Here is a 16,966-nt window from a genome sequence, read left to right on the forward strand (position 1 = left end):
GTAGGCATCCTGGCCTGTGTCAGGAACAGTGGCCAGCAGGACCAGGGCAGGGATCATCCCCCTGTACTGGGCACCAGTGAGGCCGCACCTCAAATCCTGGATTGACTTCTGGACCCCTCTCTGCAAGACAGACATTGAGCTGCTGGTGCGTATCCAGAGGAATGCAACAGAGCTGGGGAAGGGTCTAGAGCACAATTCCTGTGAGGAGCAGCTGATGGATCTGGGGGGGTTCAGCCTGGAGAAAAGGAAGCTCAGAGGAAACCTTATCCCTCTGTACAACTCCCGCACCTCAAATCCTGGATTGACTTCTGGACCCCTCTCTGCAAGACAGACATTGAGCTGCTGGTGCGTATCCAGAGGAATGCAACAGAGCTGGGGAAGGGTCTAGAGCACAATTCCTGTGAGGAGCAGCTGATGGATCTGGGGGGGTTCAGCCTGGAGAAAAGGAAGCTCAGAGGAAACCTTATCCCTCTGTACAACTCCCTGAAAGGAGGGTACAGCGAGGTGTCAATTTTCCCAAGTGACAAGACAAGAGGAAATGGCCTCAAGTTGTGCCAAGGGAGGGTTAGACTGGATATTAGAAACAAATTCTTCATGGAAAGGGTTGTCAGGCATTGGAATGGGCTGCCCAGAGAAGTGGTGGAGTCACCATCCCTGGAGGTATTTAAAAGATGTGTAGATGTGGTGTTCAGGGACATGGTTTAGTGGAGGACTTGCCAGTGTGGGGTTAACAGTCATATTGGATGATCTTAAAGGTCTTTTCCAACCTAAGTGATTCTATGATTAACTCTAACCCAAGTTGCCCACATGTTCTATCCTCTCCACTGGCCTTTCAATTGCTTATGGAGTAGAGTTTGCACAACTGCACTCAGGACATGCGAATGTACACGAGTGTATGCACATGTATTTATTCCTGTCATTAATTCCCAAACCATTTGCTAATTTCAACTACATTTTAAAAAGATGTGTTTTTTCCCCCACAAGTACTGTGAAATGATGCAGCTGCACAATACAGAGATGCTACAGAAATAGTGCAGGTGTGACGAAAGCAGTCACACCTCAATAGACAGCAGAGTCCACATAAAGACATTGTAAAAGCTCAACAAAAAGAAAAGCTTCAGTTCTATCTTGCACATTTTTGCTACCAGTAAATCAAGCATGAAGTTCAAACCTGTAGGAAACCAGACTTCAGTAGTTCACCGCTGACAAAATTACCCATTTACAGTCATACTTGTTCTGATTTTATTACTTGCCAGCCCTTTATCGTATTTGTATGTTTGTTTTTCTCAAATGGGCAAATCACCATAGTTGATCATTTATTTAGAATAAAGGTGTGGTTCTGTACTTCCTGAGCTAAGCACAGTGTCCCTGAAAGATCCTGAAGTGCCTAAGAATCTAAGCCATATGATCACACGCAAATCCACTCACACCTTAGAAGAGACAAATACTCTGGTCAGGAGAGAAGCATCTTGAGTTTCAGTCCCAAGCACAGAGACAGGAACACCATGACCGAGGCGTGACTGCGACCGGTGAGGACTTGCATACGAATGACAATAACACTGTTTGTTCCTTCTGCGTGTCCTTCAAGAATTTGATTTGGTTACACAGATCCATCACATCATAACAGAGGTATTTGACAACCATCAGTAATGAATCTTCTTCATGTACCACATGGCACAACCAGGCTTCCAAGAATTTTATAAAACACAAATTTGCTTCTGGATATGACTTTCTTCTTGCTATAACTAAAGTTTTTAAAGCAATCTTGTCGACCAGATTGTATTCGGTCTGAAGCAAATTTGAATCCCTGACCCTTCACATGTGCTCCCTCCACCTACAGACTGAGATGCAAACCCAGGCATGCTATTCTTTCACCATCGACCATCAGAGATGTCGGCTGGGTGTTGGACAGGAACCTGCAGACAAGCAGTGCAGCTAGGACTGCAACAGGAGTTGCTGTTTTTTCTGTTTTATTTATTTTTAAATCCAGCCTTCCAGGATAACTGTACAGAAGTTTCTCTGCTGGAATCCTGCTGCAAGCGCCTCCTGCAGTACAGAGCTACCGACCTCTCCAGTGTCTCAGTGCCACTGGGAAGGCTTATTGCTTTGACAAGTTTTTCTAGCATAAGCTGTAACTGCTGTTTAATTACAGAATATAGACGGTTACGCTTTGAGGGAGGAAAGGGTAGTTGTTTGGGAAAAGGAGGCAAAATAATAATTAGAGATGTAAAATAACTTTAATAATAATAAAAAAAAAATTGAGGAAGGCAGTAACTACTGTATATGGGTTTCCAGCTCGCTGAAGTCAATGCTATTAAACTCATACTGGAATAGTAAAATCCAGGAAGCAATACTGAAATCATAAGCAGAGAGAGGTGATAATTTCTTAGTAAAACACAAAAATTATTATTTCCTCATATCTAATTTTATGGGCAACAAGCTCTGCAAATCAAGAGCATAAATCCACTGCTACCTTTCCTGTTCTATTCCTATGGATTTGAAACTGGAAAGTGGAGGAAACTGCACTTGCACTTCAAGTGATTCATTGTTGCCATAAGCTCTCACCACACCAACCCGACTTCATTCTTCTGCTGAAGCCGGGGCCAATCGCTCAGGATATAAAGGTAGTTCTGTGGGTAGCATATAAGCAGCAGTCTGCGTTTCTTCCTGGCTCAAAGGTAAGTTTCCCAGGGAAACCACAGTAGTCATGAAGGTACTCCGCAACAAAGCACCTGAAAAACCTACTCTACAATTTTGTTTAACTAAGAATGCTTAAAAAGCGTAATTTGTATGGACGTGCTCTGGTGATCGTGAGACACGACTGCTCTGTTGGAAACTACACCACCACTGCGTAGATGCGTAACACGTCCCATTGCGTACTCAGATGAGCACAAGAGATCTTTGCGCTCCAGCCTAAATGACGGAGAAGGGATACATGTTTATTTGAGGACTGCAATAAACATTCAGATGGGTCAGAAAAATATGCAAGATGGAGATAAAGGTTTGTGCACATAAAGATGTGCTTAACTAATGACAATATAGTTTTTGAACACCCTCTACTCTAAAAGCACAGAAATATGTTGTCATTCGTTCCGCCCACCAATCAAATCCATATCAAATTAACGTTCTATTGTAAATAACCTCAAACATTGCTTAATCTTCTTGCTGAAATCTGCAAGATTCAAAGGAGAAGGCAAGCAAAAAAGTGTGATTTTAAGAACAGTACCAAAACAGCTACTATTAAAATCACTATATGGAGCTCCATGCCCACCTGCAAGAGGGGAAGGCTTTTGTTAACCTCACATTTCATGCTTGCAAATATCCTGTGGATTCAGCAGAGCATCTGGGTATCACACACACACTCAACACCTAGAAAGAAGCTGTCCAACTTAGTTCGAATGCTGTGAGGCAAAGCACAGTCTCTTTAACAGTTGCATGATCGTTACTGAGAATCAGTAGCCTTGCGATTTTTTATTATGAACATTATAATGAAATATTTGAAAAATAATCCTGTAACTGTGCAGTTAAACTTGCAAAAAAAAAAAAAAAGCACATTAACAAAAGGAACTTCATCCTCCAGGAGCTGAGTGGAACATAATTGCCCAGTTCCCCACTGGGACATTTTCTGATCTACTTTTTCACACGTGTCAACAACAATCAGAAACACAGGTACGGGTGGTGGTCTTCACACACACTACCTGCATTACTTGATGAACGTTCACTTGAGGCTGCAACATTTACAATCTGACTGCAGATTTCCTGCTGCTGCAGCAGATGAAACATGGCTTTGCTTCAGACAAGCATCTTTCCATAAACACAGAAGCCCAGATGCTACCACCGCCCTAATTCCACATCTGTGTCGGAAGGATGGATCATGAAGATATTTCACCTCTAGATTAGTGATGTCTACACCAAGAAAAACAGGAGATAACTTGCCTAGTGAGGCGCTGACCCATTTTACTGTGTATATCCTTAGAAAAAAATCTAGCCTATTTTTGTAAGAGACCTAGAGGCCTCTCCGCACATAAGATTAAAAAGGTTATTACAATGCTCACAATAATTTCTAGGCACTAAGTATTGCTGAGCTGTTAAAGGACAAATGCTAATAAAACACATAAAGGTAGCTAATGATGTATAATGTGACTAGAATTTCTAATTAGAGACCTCGGATTAGGAATGTTGGCTAGCAAATATGTACTGCTTTCAGAGTTCCTATAGGCAGGTAGGCAAACCCAACACAAATATTTTCTGCAGCAGGACAGGTGCACCAACATGATCTGCTAAAGTTGTCTCCCTCGTGAGATATACAGAGTTAAGTAAGAAAATGAGCAGCATTTCAAATGTCACACTCAGATTAGAAAAATCAGCAACTGTTTAGTCTGTCGAGGACTCAGCAGACTGACAGAAAAACTTACTTTTTAATTAAACCACTTTCCCTGGGGCCCTATATCAAGGCAGACAAATTGTGAGATAAAATGTTGCATAATTTTAAATGTATTGTTTTGGGGTATAGATGGCTAATTCAAAGCACACAATGAACAACCAATTCAGTTTCCTGCTTCCTTTTACTCAAAGGCATCAGCCAGCTTTAACTTAAGAACTATACCAGGAACTTTGGACTGGCTAGGACATGTTGTAAGCATTGGACTTGGTCACACATACCAAAGGAGAGGGAAGTATTAGGAGCTAGGGCTGTCTTGCAGAAATGATAACCATAAAATAAATCCCAATATGTACACCAAAAGAGAAATTACTACTGGGATCTACAGAAAAGTGAGGCAGAAATAAAGGATTGCCTCCTGGATGTTATCAACAGATCTGTGTCCTCCTCCCAGCATGCTAATATTTTGAGGTGGCCATTCACTCTCTTTTTTTTCCCCCCCACAGAATAGTAATTTGGAGGATCAGGTTGATGGTGGCAGAATGGCATTAAGAAGTATTGCAGAATCACCCAAGAGCAACAGGTGGTCATTTGAGGCTACGTGCAAACGGGGGTCTGCAGGCAGCCGGACACCAGCAGCTCTAAGCTAGAAACCGAGTGGTCATATCAGCACAGTGCTGTGTGGGAATGAGCAGGTGCTGATGTGATTTTTAGGCTGCTCAGGTTGTCTCGTGATTTTTAGGGGGGTGTGTGGTTTGGTTTTCTTTTTTTTTAAATGAAGCAAAGACAAAGTGAATTTTTATGACAATTTTCTCCAAGGTGTGTATGCAGACACGTCAGGTTTGCAAAAAAAGAAGTGTTAAAGAGGTGCAATGCAAAATACCTTTGGATAACCATGGAATTTTCACAGTGCTGGCAGCCCATGAAGTGAGGTAAAAGGGAAATTATTCAGTTCGGATCCTTCCACTGGCTCCTAACTCTTGTTAACATGCACAGTAAAATATGTCAGGCACGCTGGGTTTCTCAGGACTTTTCGCCTTGTAAAAACACATGTGAGAGAACATAGTGAGCGAGAGGTTAGGAAAGGGGTAAAGTGCTTACCCAACCTCAAGTTTTCACTCAGATACTTACTCTGCTACAGCCCCTTCTTACAGAAGCAGATTATATAAAAAGCTTAAGAACATTAATTCAATCTTGGCATGGAGCCTGGGCACAAGGGTTTAATCTGTGCATCCTGCAGACGTGCAGTAGAGAGCTGAGTTTGTTACAAAAGTACCATATGGTTCCTCCTGATCAAAGCTTTTTTTCATTTGTTTTTACTTTCACTTGTCTGTCTTTAAATCATCTGAAATATTCAGCTCCAAGTGTAAAGTCATAACTTGGACTGGATCTCTCAACACGATGAGTTACTTTGGACATAAATGCTTCTACTACAAAGCATCATCACAAATGAATAACAACATAGCCAAAATTATAGCATCTGGTCTTTTACCAGAATGGAAATCACACAGCGAAGAGAAGAAATTTGTCAAAAGAAAAGGTAAATGCAGATCTTTCACTAGAAGGATCATTTGGACTTTAATTTGTATAGACACTTAGAATTGCTAACCCAATTTCTACATAAAGATGTTTTCAGCTTATCTTACTCCTCTGAGCCTTACAAATCTCCTCCTCTGTTTTGCTCTATAGTTTATTTCCTCCCATGCCTCCACAAAGATAAGAATCGCTGCCACTTTACTGTGCTGTTCTCAAGCGTACAGTTGCTCCCCAGCACCACACCAAACAGCTCCAGCCACTGACCACAGCTCAGTCGTCCCACGGCTGCATGTGTGATTTAGGCAGAAAAGGATGGCACTGAATTGTCACGCACAGGCAGTGAGGAAGCCTGGGTTTTAGGTAGAGAAATTTGAGAGATTCCCCTCCACAGCTTTGCGTAGGACTGCCTTAATCTGCGCAGGCTTAATATTTTACACATTAGGGGTGTGTGAACCTGAGCGGCGTGAGCTGACTACCTCGCTATTTCCAGAGCTGCCCTTCAGCAACTGCTGCTTTGTCTTTTGCTCCTTATTTCCAGCTTCCGATTCTGCTAATAACAGCACAGGCAAATAATTAAGCAATACAAAATCTCAGCTTTTACTGAGACAACAACTTACGTCTGCTCAGATTTTACTAAGATCCTTGCCTTTTAATGCAGGACTGTCAGCCACAACAGGTCCCGATACATTCAGCGATTCAGGTGGGACTCCAGCCACCAAAACAATTTCAGAAGCACAGACCCTTGGCAGAGTATTTATAATGGTAGGGGGTATTGTGCACCAGTAAATCTTAGTCTGATTGCAAACATTACTCATTCATATAATGGTATGAACAGAAGTATAAACTTTTCCTATAAGAAAATTGGATTCTAAGTTTTCATACTCTCACTGATACGAAAACGATTATACTGGATATACAAACTGCATCTGCATTGAACCTAAAAATACAGAACCACCATTAAGAACTCCATAGCAAAAGAGGGGCTCTGTCCCTTTCAAGATTTTACAATGGGAGATCTTATACATTACACATAGGTTTGTTTTCCAGACAGTAAATTTCCACACCAAAATGAGCTCAACATGCTGGGTTTTGTGCTTCTTTATCATCTAACATATTGAAAACCCCTACTTATTTACTATATCTCTTAGATGTTATCCTATTTGTTGCCCTCATCTTTTCTGTGGAGCAGGAGCTATAGAGAGGGCATAAATCGTATTGTTCAGCAGCTTTGAAGATGATGTGAGCCTTTTCCCAATGTGAAATTAAAAACTATTTGAAACCTTCCATGGAACCAAGCTGCATTAAAATAGCTGTTTTCAGAGAAAGGTCAGATTTTCAATTCAGTCCTCTCAAAAACCCCATCAGCAGTGCAGAAACGGCAGCACTATCAAAACATCCACAAAATACTTCTACTTCAGTATTTTTGATAAATCATATTTTTACCAGCTCCATTATAAATATTTAATGACTTTGCTCTTTCTCTTTGATTTCTGCTCCCTCTCTGCTGCCTGTTTCTGGCTGTTAGTTGGGAGCCGTTCGTGACATCATACCCAGCTGCATTTTGTGCCCTTTTGTTTTTCCTTAACCTTTTAGAAAAATTACACTTCCTTGCTTCTTCACACATGTAAGATACTGGGAATGCTAGCCCTTCTGAAAACATGTAGCACTTGTCATAGATGACAACAGGTCTGGGACTTCATCCTTGGTTTTAATCCTGACTTTCTAGGAATTTATAATCACTAGGTTCCTTGTCTCAAAACACACACAATATTGTAAACATTTCAGTATCTGGGGATTTAACAGGGGCCTTTACCTCACCTTCTGCCTCAAATCAGTCACTTGCCCTTCAATCAATCACTCACATCTAAGTCACTTGCCCTTCCTGAAAACTGAAGTTCTGAGGCCTGTGAACATGGGAAACAGTGAAACCGGACTGAATTCAAAGATTATACAAAAATCATACAAAAATTAATCTGTACAAAGATTATAATAAATTTCAACGTGGAGTAGACCACACCATGGACATAAACTTCAGTTTCATCTCTACATCGAAATATTACTGCATTTATTACCTATCCTTCACATTACTTAAAAATCTTTGTTTCCTTTGCCATATTTTGCATCTGAGTTAAGACTTCTGTGGGAGTTTTGAGAGGTATGAATTTAATGACAGACGTAAGTCTTTGCAGAACCAACCCTTGAATTGTCTTACAATGTGAACTTCCAAGGACACTTCTTGTATCTGCTTTTTTGAGCAAATGAGATACCACATTAAAAAAAAAAACAAACCTACCTGAAAACAGAGTTGAAGTAAAAATCCAACCTGGATCTTTGTGATTAGGTATAAAATTTACATTGATTTCAATGGCAAAAGGCAATCTCCTGCTGAGTATTGGTAAAATCCATAATTGCTAAAGGCTAAATTATTCTTTATTAACTGAAACACAATAAAACTAAACCCTGTAGTACAGAAATGCACAGTTCTCAGTTACCAGATGCTACGTATAATATCACAGATCTTACTGAGAAAACAGATTGTTTTTCTACTTAGTCTGTATTCCATCCCCACTTTCATCCTAGAAAGTGAAGACTAAAGCTTATTTTTTATGCTTTAGGAGCTATGGCTGAACTTTCATTGCAATTTAATGTTTAATTCGAAATTAATGGAACGAAGGATGCAACTATTAAAACCCAACATGTGCAATATAAAGCAATAAAAATGTAACACCATGAAAATTGCACAATAATAAATCATTTCAGCAATTTACAAAGTGCAAATAAATATCTATATAGTTTCTATTTAAATACTCCTCAACAATGTAAAGAAACAAATTATATTTGCAGTTTCTGAAGTAAATTATAATAGTAATTTGAGTATATCTGGGAGGAAACACAAACAAAGTATTTCATCAAGATGTAAAGTTAATTCAAAGCCATTTTTGTTAATACTAGACACTATTTACTGGTATTTGCAGTTACACCATCACAAGTGGACAAACAGAATTTGACTGGCTGTGGCAGTACTACTTTGTGATTGCTTGGCTCTAGCCCTGGGAAGCAAATGCTGTGTCAGTACAGTTTTTGTAGCAGACATTTACAGACTTGAATTTTTGGGTGACAAATGGTTTTCTGGAAGGAGGAATTGACTAACTGCTTGTCAGGGCATTTGCTGAGAACAGCTTCCCTGGTAGCTCTACCATAAAAACACCTCTGTATTTTGGAACATTTGGATTTCATTTAAAAACTGGTATTTTCTCTCCATGAATAGAACGCGAAATTATCTTCTAGACATGACCAATAATGGCAATGTTATCTATACTAGTTTGGTTTTCTTACTCAAAAGTCATACCTGCTTGCTCTCATGACACAAGTGTTCACAGTTCCTTCTCCTATTAGCCCTGCAGCACGTAACTAAGACTGAGTGAACTGCATCACGCTTCATCTTGCATATAATCAACAGACTTGTTTGCTAAAAGCCTCATTTCCAGATATAATGAGTAAATGCTGATCCTCTGGACTGCACTGGAAACTGCGGGTGGTTACAAAGCCTGAAGACCAGGCCATCTGTCACGATCATATCTGAGCAAAACAACACGATCGTACAAGTATTTTTACGGGTACAGTTCGGAGACAGAGGGATCGATCAGTTGCCAGTAAGAGCCCAAAGAACCTTTATTCCCAGTAAATCTTTACATAAAACATTTTGTCTCTGTAAGACTGGGCTGCGTTTTTAGATGTAGCAGTCAGAAAAAGGCTATGATTTGTTTGCAAACGGAATGCATAGGAAAATAATGAAACACAGAGACAAAAGAGACATTCCTTAGAGCTCACCTACTCTTCCCTTGGTACACTGATCTTTTTGAAACTTAGTGCATATTGTGCAAAAAACTGCCTTCTTCACAGGTTAAACTGTCCTTCCTGTGGAAAATCCATCCCTGGCCTCACCTACCCAGTGAACTCTGTCCCTCAGGATCCTTTCCAAGGTCCTCCAACTGCCCTGAACAGTCAGGGAGATTGGGGTAAGAAAACATTCCAACAGTGTCTGATGCCACACAGCAAAGGAAGACAACACCTACAAACGAAATAATACAGGGAAGCAGCTATGTTTGTGCCAAGCCTTTTGGCAGAACTTGGATTCAGGGCACAACTTGGGAAGAGCTTGGATTCAGGACTGAAAATTGCCCACCCGCACACCCATTTGTTTTCCTGGTTGCTTCATGGAGCTCTGGGAACAGCGCTGGCCTGTGACCAGGAGGAACCCAGAGAAACGTGGCACGCTCAAGGAGGTAAATCTCACTTGAGCGAAGTTCTTCAAATAGTCCAAAATGCACTAACATCAGCTTTGTGGTTAATGAAAAATAGGCAGCCTCAACTGGCAAAAAAACCCAGTAACAACCCTTGTCATCCTCCCAGTGTTGTTGCATAATTAGTACATTATGATTGTCAAAATTACTTAACCAGATACTACGATAGCTCACTTATCAGATAATATCTACTTAAACAGACATAATTATACAGAGAAACGCAGCCAAGTAACCCTTGAAGAATTCTGATTATTATAGATGTGATAAATGAGATGATAATGAAAGGAACATTATTAAAGCACTTATCATTCTTGACAAGTTGTGATTTTCGAATTATCAAGTATGTCAACTTTTACATCTAAAAACCACATTCTGCAAATGGGGTAAAAAAAAGCTTCCCAGCTGTGGCACTAGGACGAGTCTGTGTGCTGGTATCTGAAAGCAATCCATTTGACACATTCCAGTTGATGTAGCAACTCCCTCTCCACCAGAATTCTGGGAACTCTCAGGAGAGCGCATGTGTGCGCACGTGTGTGCTGCAGAGAGCAACTGAAAACATACTGGCGGTTAAAAACAAACATACAAGAACTCCTGGCCCAAAAGTACCTGAAGCCTTGGTATCTGGAAAAAAACATCAGGTAAGTCACTGACGCTGAGGAATAACTAAACCTTTGATTAAATATGTGCCAGGCTTAGTAGGACTTTTGAAATGGTTTCTCATGGTTTACTTTCCACAGTGCAACAGATGTGTAAATGTGCAGGTGTTTACACACAAAAGCTGCGTACATGCTAGAGCCCTCTGCTCTAGCCCATAATTTCAGAGAGTCTCTTCTCCCCACTCTGTGCTTTTTTGGGGGGAGGAATAGCGGATGGTGAGAAGGCAGAGTCAAACACTTCATTAAAACCATAACATATTGTTGTTTCTGATTCTCAGCTTTACATCCCAGATACAGGGCAATCTGGTAACAGAACTGATAATGACTATTTTTGTTTTTAATGATGAACTAGGTCTCTCTCACACATCAGCTTATTCATAGTGTTGCTCCACTGACCTCAGAAAACTGTTCACTATTTTTACAGCTATAAGGGAATAAAACATGCTCAACAGTCCCCAGTAACAGCTTCAAATGAAGCATTCCGAGTGGAAACTTCAGAGCATTAATGGCCTTTTTAATGGGAGCAACACACTGACATTTATTGTTTTAATAGTGCATATACATTGTAAGTGTAAAAAAAAGGTGCAAGAGTCTTACAGTGTAAATTAACTGGAGACCTCAAAGGGATAATTTCCAAGTTATTTCTACCAGTAAACAGTCACTAGTACTTTGACCTGTAAGTCAAAGATATATGAATACGGCCATACCCAAAAAGTAATTCTGTTGGCCATGACACAGGGATATATGGGCATTCTTCTACAGTACACCACCACCCCACACCCCTCCCCCCCTCCAAATTTTATTCCCTTAGCCTGAAAATAGAAGTAAAATACAGTCATGGAAAATATTATATTAAGACACAACCATGGCGCTATTTTGATAGGAGCTTTGGAAAGATCTTTGACAGACTATACTATCAAGGAATGACAGATCACTTTGGTTTTGCCTTATGAACCAAGACAACACTAAAAAAATAATTAGAGATTCTTTAGGTAACTGTATTTAGAACAGTAAAGGCATCATTCAAAAATCACAAGAAATTCAACTTCCCCACAAAACTGATGATAGAATACATATTACACAGGTAATCACACATTTGGTTTCCGCTACTCAGTGGCACTGCAGGTAGAATGACAAAAAAGGCTTAAGGCAGGCACATCAGTATGGGCAACAATTGTTCTGAGATAGGCCATGTAATTTCAACTCTGTTTTTATGATGGTTTTATAAATACATACATATTCAACAGTCCAGAGTGGCTTTCTGGATTCTATACTAAAAATGCTACTAACGAGGGAGAACAAAGACTTACTTTAAATGAACAACACGCATTCCTCACTCCATCGCTTTTAAAAGCATTCTATCTACACAGAATTGCATCAGAAAGAATAATGCTACATGAGGCAAAACAGAACCAAAATAATGATGAAAACAAGCCTTCCAAAGTAATATCCAAGGAGTCTGTGAATGAAAAATGAATAGGTTATCAATGAGATTCCTGCTCCCAGCCAGGGTTAGTGAAACTCACTCCCAGGCTGAGATCTAAAACCAAGATGACAGTGAATTGTTGAAAATCCCTGCCCTAGGAAGAGAGTCACTTGTCAGCAGGTGGCTGATGGAGAAAAGGGCAGGAAGGATCAGAGGATGCAGGATGATGCCTTCCTGCGATAGATTACAGACAGACCTTGTATGACCAGTGATCAGAAAGTTCATTATTCTAATCCAAGATTATTCTTGTAACCTAAGAATAATGAATCTGAGGAATTCCACCCCAAAGCAGGTTCAATAAAATCAGGCATAATCGGGCTTAACTCAGGCAAGAGGCTGTAAGGGACTGATAGTGAAGAGAAGGCAGTGATTAACCCAGATTTGTCAAACCCTCACGGAAATAAGGAAACCTGTAGTTTACGGTCCCAGTCCTACCTCATGTAGGGTAAAAATACCAGGATTTAATACTGTTAGAGAGATCTATCTCTTGGAACGCATCTTCAGTGGAGAAATGAAGGAACGAGACATATGCACCTTATCCCTGAGCCATCGTGCCATTTAAAAAAAAAAAAGAAAAAAACAGAAGCAGGTAGATTTTTAAGAGTCAGAGCCAGCAAATTTGTTTTACCAATCTATCACGAATATACCAAGGCACTAATTGTACAATTTATTCTATGTATGTCATTATTTCCTAAATTCAGACACATGTTTCTGGAACAGCAAGTTCCTATATGTACGAATTATTTTTAAAACAATCTTTCACAGCTTTAGCAACCCGTGCGGCATGTGGGGAAGATCGAAAGGTCTAGTTCATTCTGAATACAGTGTGGCCATTTGTGACCCCTCCCCTCAAGGGATTACCTGAGGTACAGACTGCAAGTTCTGGTCCTGAACTGAGATGCAGGTGTGCTGTAGGGCCTACCCAGGCTAAGGCATCCACACTGCCTAGAACTCTATGAGTATGTACTCTATTCCCTCTTCAGTATCACCAAGAACCTGTTGCCATCAAATGCTCACAACACTGTAAAAAATACTGAAGTCAAACGTATTGTGCAATTACTACAGATATCACCATCTGGTCTGCAAAACCCTTAGGGACAGCAACCCTTTCCACAGATCAAACATTCAAATTTTAAAAATTACTTCAGAAAAAGAAACTTTATTTTACATCCTAACTTAAACATATTTAAAATGGAAATTGCTGAGGCACAATAAACACTGGAGCTACATCTCCAGTTTTACAATGTCGTTACTCATGCAACGACTTTTCTTTAAAATACTTTTAAAGTACCACCTAGTTTGATCATAAAAATCTATGTATTATAGCCAGTTACAGCCATTAAACAGTAATTTTGTTTAATGTTTGAACTTGCAGTGACAACAGGATGATTAAAGGTGAAATGGACTATGTTGCTCATGGTACAAGTCAGAAAAAAGTTCTTACTGCAGTTACTCTGTTTATAAAGAGGGTTCCTAGATCCTCTTTTGTTTTGTTCATAACTTTGTCTGATCTCCGCTTCCCTGCCATCATTTCGAACATGGTCCCCTCTTCATCACAATTGGTTCAAAAGCATCGAGATACACAAGCTCTGTTAACAGCAGTTCTGCATCCCCAGCCCCGTTTTTCCCAGTGTTCTGTTTACTTTCAATAGAGGTTCTGCAAAGGGATGGTGAACTACGCTTTCCAAATTTGACCAAGTTTTCGTCTTCTGAGGAAATCACTATTTGGACGTATTCAACAAACCTGGCAGATACACTCAGTCCCAGGTGCAGAGAGCATGTATTGGCTGAGCAGGACTTCCCGTGGAACTTCTTACCCTCGTCTGAAGAATCCTTAGGGTCATTCTAGACCTGAGAAATGGCAAACAGGTTCTCAGTGTTTCACTGCATGACGTATTCCAAATCTGACATGTTTAATATTCTTCTAATAACTTTCCATAAAGGCGAGCACTGTGAAAATATATCAGCTATCATACCATTTTTTTGTGTAATGGCTGCAGTCAGAGCATTCACTAAGATCTAAAAGTAGGAAAGCCAGGACTAATCCCCAAGTCTTTACACAGTGCTACCTTTTTTAGGGCTCTCATAAAAGGATATGTTGTCATATGGGAAGTGTGGGAGCACATAAAAGATCACTCTGTTGCAGTCTTGCAGTGGGGAAGAAAGATACTAATCAGAGAGACATATTCTTCTCTCCTCTGGGGGACAGGACAATCATAGTGACCTGGCAACCTCACTCCCTCTCAACAAGTTTTAATAAGGAACTTCCTTTCTTTCTTAAAAACAAAACCAAACAAATGAAAGGTCTTGAAATGAGAAAAAGGATCAGAAAAATAGTTTAAAAATATATAGAGAAGGGAAAATAACCATTCCCACGAGACCTATTCAGTCTCAGATTCTTTGTATGATAGATGAAGCAGTCACACCTCAATTTTGTTGGTTTTAGTAGTTAATTTGATTTGCTATTTGATTTGTCAGCTCATTCCTCTCTGCTCCAGCTACCTAGTTTTCCATATCTGCCACTCCTTTGTCTCATGTCAAGCAAAGGATCAAAAGACTGACAAGAAGGAAAAGGACTGGAGTGGCCGATCACACACAGCGCATGGCATCCAATTATTTCATGCAGCTTGCTTAAATTATTCAAGTCCCTCTTCTGTTGTTTATAACCTTGTGAAGCTTTCTTTCCATAACAGGTTTTGCGGTAGCTGATTTAAAAGCAGTAAATACAAATAATGGGGTGATGTAGCTCAACTGAGAATTTACCTGACTCTTCAAAGTGCCTGATTTCCTACCGTATTTCTTATGAAACCACAATTCTGATTGAAGTGAATAGAAACAAATGGCTCTTATACCAAAAGTACCAAATCAGATGACAGAGGAATTTACTTGCCTACTCCAAATGATTTTGTTCTTTGTCAGCATTAACTCAGCAGCTGGACTTCACCATCAGTTTCCAATCTGCTCTAGCTGACAAAAGTGAAAGGTGCTAATAAAGAAGCAAAACTGGGTGAAAAACCCCATGGGATATAAAGCAGTCACAGCAGAAAGACTCAGATGACTCATTTTTCTCCTTCAACAAGCCTGTCCTGCTCAGAATAAGGACTCAAGCACATTAGAGCTCTGAAATAAAAAAATAATAAATAAATAATAATAAAAAAGCACCACCAAACCAAAACCTAAAACCCAAACAAAAGCCACAAACACCCAGGAAAGCAAATGTAATTCTACAAGAAAAAAAAATAATTGAAAGCAGGCATAACATTCCTAGCCAAAATTTAATATGGAGATAAGAAGTTGCCAATCATCATAATTGATATGATACTTCCCTTCAGAGAGTATTTTTCATGCTGTCCTGCCCTCCTCCCCACGCCCCCTTTTTTTTTTTTCAATACTTGCTATGAAAAGAATGAAAACTATTCATGTCCAACAGCCCACCACTGAATTCAGAGGGTGAATGAACACGAATATATCAGCTTTGAGCCAACTTCCAGTCTCTGGGCACTATGGATCTGTAGACCAGAGAAATGTTTCCTCTTAGATTTTAAAACCATTCTTCCTAGGATACATTTTAATGACTGTAGAAAATTGCTTCATAGCAAGGAGCATCTCTGTCAGCCTAGTTTTGTATCTCAGAAGAGCCACCAATTACGTCCGCAAAGTAGGGATGGCATCAAAAAGCTACTTTTCTGTGTAATACAGGTAGACAGCTGAGTCTTGACCAGATGTAGGTGCAGACCTTCCAAGACAAAGTATCACATCCATAAGAACAAACATCCCCCCTTAAGATCTCTTTATACCCAACTTCCAACTAGTGTGGATTTAATGTCCTCTTCAATATTACCCAAGGAAGAATGAAATATATTGAGAATTTTTCTTCAAATAGAACAGAATCACCTTCAATAAATGATTTGATACCCTGCTCTAAATATATAGATTAAATACTGCTGATTAAATACATAAACCAGCACTAAATATATCTTATCAGTCCAGTTACTCTGGATTCATTTTTCAGACTAGAATCCCATTTGCAGTAGTACTTATTTCCTGGTTCTGTTTAAGGTTTCCTAGTGAACAGTTTGCAGTTTTGAATCCATTTACACACACCAATTCCCCGTAAGCGACTATAAGAAATATTTTGCAGAATAGGAGGAAAAATACAGCATCAATGACTTAAAATTAAATAAAGCCACTAGTGAATCAGTGAATTTTATCCAAATCACTGCCATCACAACTGCATTTTAAAAATGTTGATTATTTACTATTTCAGAACAGATGTAATTTTTCTTTAATCTTGGTCTCAACTTGCTGTGCTATGGAAATACTTTCACAGCATCAGGGCCATTTGCATACACAAGATTAGGAACAATTAAGCCTGGAACAAGCTTTCCACCAACAGTTTCACAGATTGTGATCCTCAAATAGAAAAAAAGAGTATGTTAAACACTTCTATAGCTCAGAAATCTTGCATGGTTGTGGTCACATGGCACATGTAATTTATGCCTGTGTATGCTCGGTGGTAATCACATGGATGAAATCAATGCCACAGTCACCTCTTCCAATTTAATGTCACAGAAATGGCTGGACAGGTAGCAAAGGCACCGAA

At 39.8% G+C, this 16,966-nt stretch overlaps 1 protein-coding gene across 1 annotated transcript in view; it reads right to left on the minus strand.

The window, feature by feature from the left end:
* LOC104508153 (calsyntenin-2-like) overlaps positions 1–16,966 on the minus strand; it is a gene marked incomplete at both ends in the record, with an annotated part of 136,628 nt that overhangs the window by 11,016 nt on the left and 108,646 nt on the right. The window lies entirely within an intron of this gene.

Source organism: Eurypyga helias, unplaced genomic scaffold (assembly GCF_000690775.1).
Source record: "Eurypyga helias isolate BGI_N326 unplaced genomic scaffold, ASM69077v1 scaffold5914, whole genome shotgun sequence".
NCBI lineage: Eukaryota > Metazoa > Chordata > Aves > Eurypygiformes > Eurypygidae > Eurypyga > Eurypyga helias.